The sequence below is a fragment of the Marmota marmota genome, unplaced genomic scaffold, assembly GCF_001458135.2.
Source record: "Marmota marmota marmota unplaced genomic scaffold, marMar, whole genome shotgun sequence".
Classification (NCBI taxonomy): Eukaryota; Metazoa; Chordata; class Mammalia; order Rodentia; family Sciuridae; genus Marmota; species Marmota marmota.
In genome coordinates, this window is record NW_025999943.1 from 40,926 (window position 1) to 48,181 (window position 7,256).

At 38.5% G+C, this 7,256-nt stretch overlaps 1 long non-coding RNA gene across 1 annotated transcript; it reads right to left on the minus strand.

The window, feature by feature from the left end:
- Positions 1-203: 203 nt before the first annotated feature.
- On the minus strand, positions 204-6,517 carry LOC125616336. Its single transcript, XR_007346957.1, has 3 exons — positions 6,403-6,517; positions 6,031-6,131; positions 204-3,545 (listed from the first exon to the last, which is right to left on the minus strand). It is a non-coding gene; the product is annotated as an uncharacterized LOC125616336 (long non-coding RNA).
- Between the last annotated feature and the right edge of the window lie 739 nt (positions 6,518-7,256).

A 7,256-nucleotide genomic window follows, 5' to 3' on the forward strand; every position in this document is an offset into this window, starting at 1 on the left:
TAACTCAATCATTAAATGGGCAAAAGAACTAAACACACATTCATCAAAAAAAGAAATACAAAATGGCCAACACATATATAAAAAAATGTTCAACATCCCTAGCAACCAGAGAAGTGCAAATTAAAACTACCCTGAGATTTCATTTCACTCCAGTTAAAATGGCAATCATCAAGAATACAAATAAAAATAAATGCTGGTGAGGATATGTAGAAAAAGGTACACTCATACATTGATGGTGGGATCGCAAATTAGTACAACCACTTTGGAAAGCAATATGGAGATTCTTCAAAAGATTAGGAATGGAACCCACTATATGACCTGGCTATCCACTTCTTGTTATTTATTTCTAAAGAACTATAATCAGCATACTATAGTGATATAGTCACATCAGTGTTTATAGCAGTGCCATTCATAGTAACCAAGTTGGATAATAACCAGCTCAGGTGCCTGTCAACAGATGAATGCATTAAGAAAGTGTGGTATACATCCACAATGGAATTTTACTTAGTCATTAAGAAGAATAAAATTATGACATTTGTCAATAAATGAATGGAATTGGAGATGATCATGCTAAGTGAAATAAGCCAGATCAGAAAGTCAAGGGTCAAATGTTTTCTCTCATCTTTGAAAGCTAGACTAAAATAAGGGAAAAAAAGGTAGGGGGAATCCTATGAAAATAAAGGAGAGATCAGTGGAGTAGGAGAAGGAGATAGAAGGAGAGAGAAGAAGAATGGGAAAAGGAAGGAGCAGTGCAATGAAATTGCCCAAATTATGCTATTACATATGTGACTGTACCACAGTGAATTTCACCTTTATGTGTATCTATAAAGCACTAATAAAAATATAAATAAACAGAAGGAAAGCCAGTAGAATAGAGGAAGGGAATATGGGGAGGGATAAGAAAAGGAAAAGATGAAGTACTGAGGACTGAAGTGGAGCAAAGTATATGCCACGCATGGATGACAATGTAAAAATGAACCCCACATTATATGTAACTATAATGCACTAATAAAAACATGAAAAAACAACTCCTGACTTAAAAGAATACTACAGAATGATAGTAATAAGAACAGGCATGAAACACAAATAGATGAATGAAACAGAACAGAGAACCTAGAAATAAGTCCATGTATTTGCAGTCAACTCATTCTCAACTAGGGTGGAAAGAATACACATTGGAGAAGGGACAATTTCTTTGACAAACGGTGCTGGAAAACTGGATATCTACATGTAGAAGATTGAAACCTGGCTCCTGTCTTTCACAGTAAAGTCAACTCAAAAGAGGTTAAAAATTTAAAAATAAGGTACAAAACTATGAAAATATTAGAAGAAAACCGTGGAAATACTTCAGGACATTGGTCTGGGCAAAGGTTTTTTGGATATGAACCCCAAATTACAGGGAACAAAAGCAGAAATTGTTAAGTAGCATAATAGCAAACTAAAAGCTTCTATACAGCAAAGGAAACAATTAACAGAATAAGGACAGAGTCTACAGAATCTAAAAAATATTTGAAAATTATTCATCTGATAAAAAATTAGTTTTCAGAATATAAGAGGAACTAAGCATAATAGCATAAACAAACAAACAAAAACACACAAAAGCCCCAGTGATCTGATTAAAACATGGGCATTTCTTGGAACAGAATATACAAATGACCAGCAAATATAAAAAATTTTCCAGCATCATTAATGATGAGGGGGGACTGCAACTTAAAATCACAATGAGCTCTTTCCAGCTGTCAAAACATCAGGCTGCCTTGGGTTCTACATCAGCAATGAAATGAATTATATGAATAACCATATGAACTTGAAAGAAAATCCTGAGCTGCAGAGAAGATGCTAACTCCAATTCATGCCACCCTGTGAGATCTTAAGCAAAGTGTTCAGGTAAATTGTACCTGGAGTATTTATTCATGAAAAATGTGAGATAATAAATATATATTGTTTTAAGCACAAAACAAAACAAACTGCTACAAGATATCATCTCATCCCAATTAAAATGGGTATATCAAATAACAAATATATCAAATAACAACAAACAAAACCCCCCAAAACCAAACTAGAACCAACCCAGAAACACAGCTTAGGAAGCAGATAGAAGGGAATACACTATTGTGTGAATGTAGATTAATATAACCATTATGGAAAACAGTTGGGAGGTTCCTTAAAATATCAAAATGGAACTACCACTTGACCTAGTGATCAAATACTCAATACATATCCTAAGGAATTAAATCATTATGTGAAAAGATATCTGAATTCACAAGCCTATTGCAGCATTTTCCCCTATAGCCAAGAAACAGAATCAATCCAGGTGTCTGTTGATGAATGGATAAAGAAAAATTGGAATATATATACAAAGGAATATTATTCAGCCATGAAACTTTTCATTATTCACATGGCTGAAATTGGAGGACATCATGTGTAATGTAATTAGTCAAGCATAAAAAAAGCAAATAATGCACGTTTTTTTTCTTAAAAGTTGATCTCAAAGAAGTATATGATGACATAGTGGTTACCAGAGTTTGGGAAAGGAGATGGGGAAAAAGTGATACAGAAAAGATGGTTAACAGACATAGAGGTTCAAATGGATAGGAGGAAAAATTTCTTCTATAGAAAAGAAGACAACTTGATTGACAACAATTAATTGAATATTTCAAAATACCCAATAAAGAGAATTTTGAACATTTCCAATGCAAAGGAATAATAAACGCCTGAGGTGATAGTTATGCCAATTACTCTGATTTAATCTTTATATTATGAATCTGCAATATGTATACGGGGTAAAAATGGGAGTTCATAATCTGCTTGAATCAAATGTATGAAATATGATATGTCAAGAGCTTTGTAATGTTTTGAACAACTAATAATAAAAAATAATAATCTTTATATTATGTACACAAGCATTGAAATGTCACACCCTATCCCATAAATAGCTATAATTAGTATGTCAATTTTAAAAGCTATAAATATAAAATGAAGAAGAAAAATAGAAGTAAAACAATAGCAACAACAACAAAATATTAAATGAGACCCATGTTTGAAAGAGAACTCTCCAGATTTCAGAGATGAGAGAAAATCCAGGGGAAGAAAGGTTAGGATTTCTTTCCATTGTCTGAAAATTCTTTTAAGCCATCATAGGCTTCTCTCCTTTTTGTTCTTGTTCTTAGAATACTTCAGACAATCAGTCAATAGTTGTTGACTGGATGGATGATTCTCTTGGATATTTCTCCAATCAAAAAAATATGCCTTTCCTGTCATTTTTCCCCAAACTTCTGTTATATCTCTGTTTCTCAGGTTTGCAAACAGTGCATAGGTAGCAAGAAAGGCTAAGAGATGGGACAGATGTACACACAAAGCACTGGATGGGTGATGGGGCTGGAGAACATGGTCTCAGTTCCACATCTGCAACTACCTGCAGCTCAGCACTGGCACCATGCCATTGTCCAGCCCCAAGGAGCCACTCCTTAAGACCTGGGCTCTGAGCTTCTTCTTCTTTAGTGTCACCTTTGGGGGGCCTCAAAGGTCCTGGGTCCTGCTTGAGTCTGTAGGTTAGAGGAAAAGGAAGTTAAGGCTCTGCCACCAAGGAGGACAGTCCACCTTAGCCAGAATCACAGAAGAGCATAGTCAACCTTCCTCGAAGGTGTCTGAAATTAGAGACAGAAACAATGTTAATGCCACAGAAAAGGTGACAAACTTTTCAATCCCCTGAGTAGAATGAATACATCCACGACTTGCCCTTCTCTATGACAGGGTAAAGGGAAGCAGAACATGCCCCCAAACTTGCCATATTGACACATGGAGTGTTTTGAGATTAGGCCACTGAAAAGCAATTACAGGGAAAGCTCTCAGTCATTCCCTTGGTCTAGAAGCAAGACACACATTTGTAAAGGTATTCCCTCTCCCCTGGGAAGAACAGAAAGTCATTAGTGGAGAACATGGTACTCAGAGGAGTCTACCCAACATATGTTGCTCAAATGGCCATTACTTCCCCATATAGGTTTACCTTCTCACAATATGCCATCCTAGAAACTCAAAGTCCTTTATCTTGCCACTTCTAAAAATGTACTATTGTCTTATTAAGATGCTGAAGAAGCCCAAGCTCTAACCCACACTGCCTCTTTTGAGTCATGTTCTCTGGTATTCCTGTGCATGTGTTCAGGAACACTCCTGTTTTTTCTTGAAGATAGGCCTTTTGTTAATCTAATTACAGGGCCTAGCTGGAAAACTTACAGTGGGCAGAGAAAAGGATTGTCCCTCCTTCCACCAGACTGAATGTGGTAGTTGCTTACTCCGCATCCTTTCAGGCCTGGGAGGGGAATTATGCCAGTGTGACTAGCAACCTGTTATGCCTTTTGGTCTCCTCCCTTACTGGCCTCCAGGCTTCCATCTAGACCGGGCCAGCTGAGTCCTGCTGGAACTGGATCTATAAAGTGCTATGTTTTTCAGAGGCACCTTGGGTAGCTCAATTCCATATCTGTTTTGAGGTCTTGAAATAGAGGCCTGGGCTATCCAGGTGCTTTGGGTCTCAGGGACCTCTGTTCATGAGCCACAGGGAACACCCCATCTCTATGACTGAGGACTCTGCCCTTATTTAAAAGCCCATCTCAACTGATCCTACATGCACAAGCCATTTTTTGATCCTTATAAACATCTTTGAACCTCTAGAATCTTTTCCTGTACACATTTCCTGTATTACAATCATTGCATCATCAGCCTTATTCTTTCTGTTCTTCCTGGCTCTCTCATTTTTTTTTTCTTTTTTGGTACTGAACTGAAACCCAGGGGCAATTTACCACTGAGTACATCCCTAGTCCTTTTAAGTTTTATTTTGGGACTGAGTTTTACTAGGTTGCTGAGGGTTCTGCCAAGTTGCCAAGGCTGGCCTTGAATTTGCAATCCTTCTGCCTTAGCCTCCTAAATTGCTGGGATTAATGATGTATGCCTTTGTACCTGGCTCTGTCTGCCTCATCTTAAACCCTCTGCACAGTGCCCTATATAAAAAATAGCAATAAGTGTCTGAATAAAATTATCCTCAGGTTGTTGTTAATGGAACTGGCTGGAGAAAATATTTGCTCAAGAACCACAATATTTGGGGCAGAGTCCGGACACTAGAATCTGGGTCCTGGATTCTTACATTTTCCTCCCTTTATTGGGTCCTTTTCTCTGGGGTGCCTGGTCCTCCAGGACCCAGAACCCATGAAATTAGGAGAGTATATATACTCCCCCTTATCCTATAAAGGACATTAGTTATTTGTGTGCTTTTTAGGTTCCTTAAATTAGGAAATCAACAGTGGGGTGTTTCTGAGAAGGAGGACTGACTTTGGCTTCTGTGGAGGGCTGGAGGGTAGACTGGTGCTGGCCCGCAGTGCAGGTTAGACAATGAGACTTAACATGCTCTGGGCTGGAATCTAACTCCATCATGCAACTAAGCCCTCTGAGTCTCAGTATCCTCCTCTTTAACATGGAGCTAGTGAAAGTATCTACTTCCTAGCAGGAAGGAACAAGTATTAAATTATATAGCATATAAAGTAGTCATTTAGCACTGAGTGAATACAAGCAGTCCTTAATTGTTATTACCTGTTGTCATTAAAAGCAGCTGAAGGGAAGTACAGACTATGGGTCTAAACACATGGATTAGAAATCTGTTCACACAAGTAAACAAATTCATTTCAGCCTCTGAAATGGACTTAGGGGAAGAACAAAGAAACACCATGGCTACACTGAGCAGTGAAGGTGACCAGAGGAAGGAGAATTAGGAAAGGAAGGTGGGCTAGGATATGATGTGTGAGGTCCTCCAGAGTGAAGTGGATGGGAACAACTCTAATAAGTGCTTTGTCTGCAAATCCCACAGAAAACCATGATGTTCTCACAATGGGGGATGACTCAGGGCAGGGATCCCCAAAAGCTTATAAATGAATTGAATGGTGTAAGGCTAAATCAAGTTCTGATTACGAAAAATAAGGTTATTAGATGAGTGAGCTAATGATGCCTTCTAGGAACATAACTATTTAGGTTGTCCTTCCCTACCTTGTACTCTGGGGCTCCTGGTCTGTGGGTAGAGGTTGGGCCATCAGGGGCATATCTCGCTGTCTGGGAGAGGGTTGTTGCTCACCACACTGACTGAAAGCCTGGAAAGAACAAAAAATTCTGTAATTTATGAGCCCATGCAGAGACCAGAGAGTAGGGCCATCCCAGGAAATCAAGGCCTTGTGTGTGTATGTGTATGTGTGTGTGTGTGTGTGTATGTGCACACAGTATGTGGTTGTCTTCTTGTGCATGTATGTATACATGCATTTTTGCATGTGGGATATGCCTGGGGGTACCCATGAAGTTCTAAGAAACAAAGGTTACCTGTTCTGAATACACAGGCATGTTCTATTGCCCCTGGAGAGCTCTTACCTTCCTGCTGGTCCTGGCCAGTGTTCCACTTGCCTGAGAAAGTGCAGATGCCAGGGCAGAGATAGCTCTGTCAAGCTCTGGCTGAAAGTCCAGGAAAGACATGCTAGGGGCGTAGCCTGGGGAAGAAGATAAAACAAAGAGACCCTGACATGGTATCTCAATCAAGAACAGAAGCCCCAACCAACACCTGTTCCTGTGTTTTAGAACTTGTGTGCCTCTCACTTTCTATTTTCCTTCTTGTGAGAGCCTGTACTAAATGATGAGGACAGAGCCTTGATCACATATGGTGGCACATGAACACTTTCATTGTATAGGTCTCTTCCCTTCCTCTATATCTCAATGATTCTTTTTTTCCCCATGTTTTGTTATTGGTGCATTAAACATAATGGTGGAATTTGTTGTTAGATATCTGTACATGCACACAATATAACAATGTAATTTGGTCAATATAATTCCTCAGTATTTCTCTTTTCCATTCCCTCCTCCCTCCTCCTAGTCCCTTTCCACTACTAATCTCTCTTCAATTTTCATGAGATCTCTCTCATACCCATTCCTTTTTTCCCTCTCTTGCTTCTATTATGTTATTATATTAAGTTTGCCTTAACATAATATTCTCAAGTTCCAACCATTTTCCTGCAAATGATGTAATTTCATTCTTCTTCACAAATGACTGAAATTCCATTGTGTATATGTATACATATGTATACATATATACACACACATACATATATTGCATTTTCTTTATCCATTTTCTTTATTCATTGACAGACACCTAGCCTGGGCCTATAGTTTGGCTATTGTGAATTGTGCTGCTATAAACATGAGTATGCATGTTATCACTATGTATGATGACT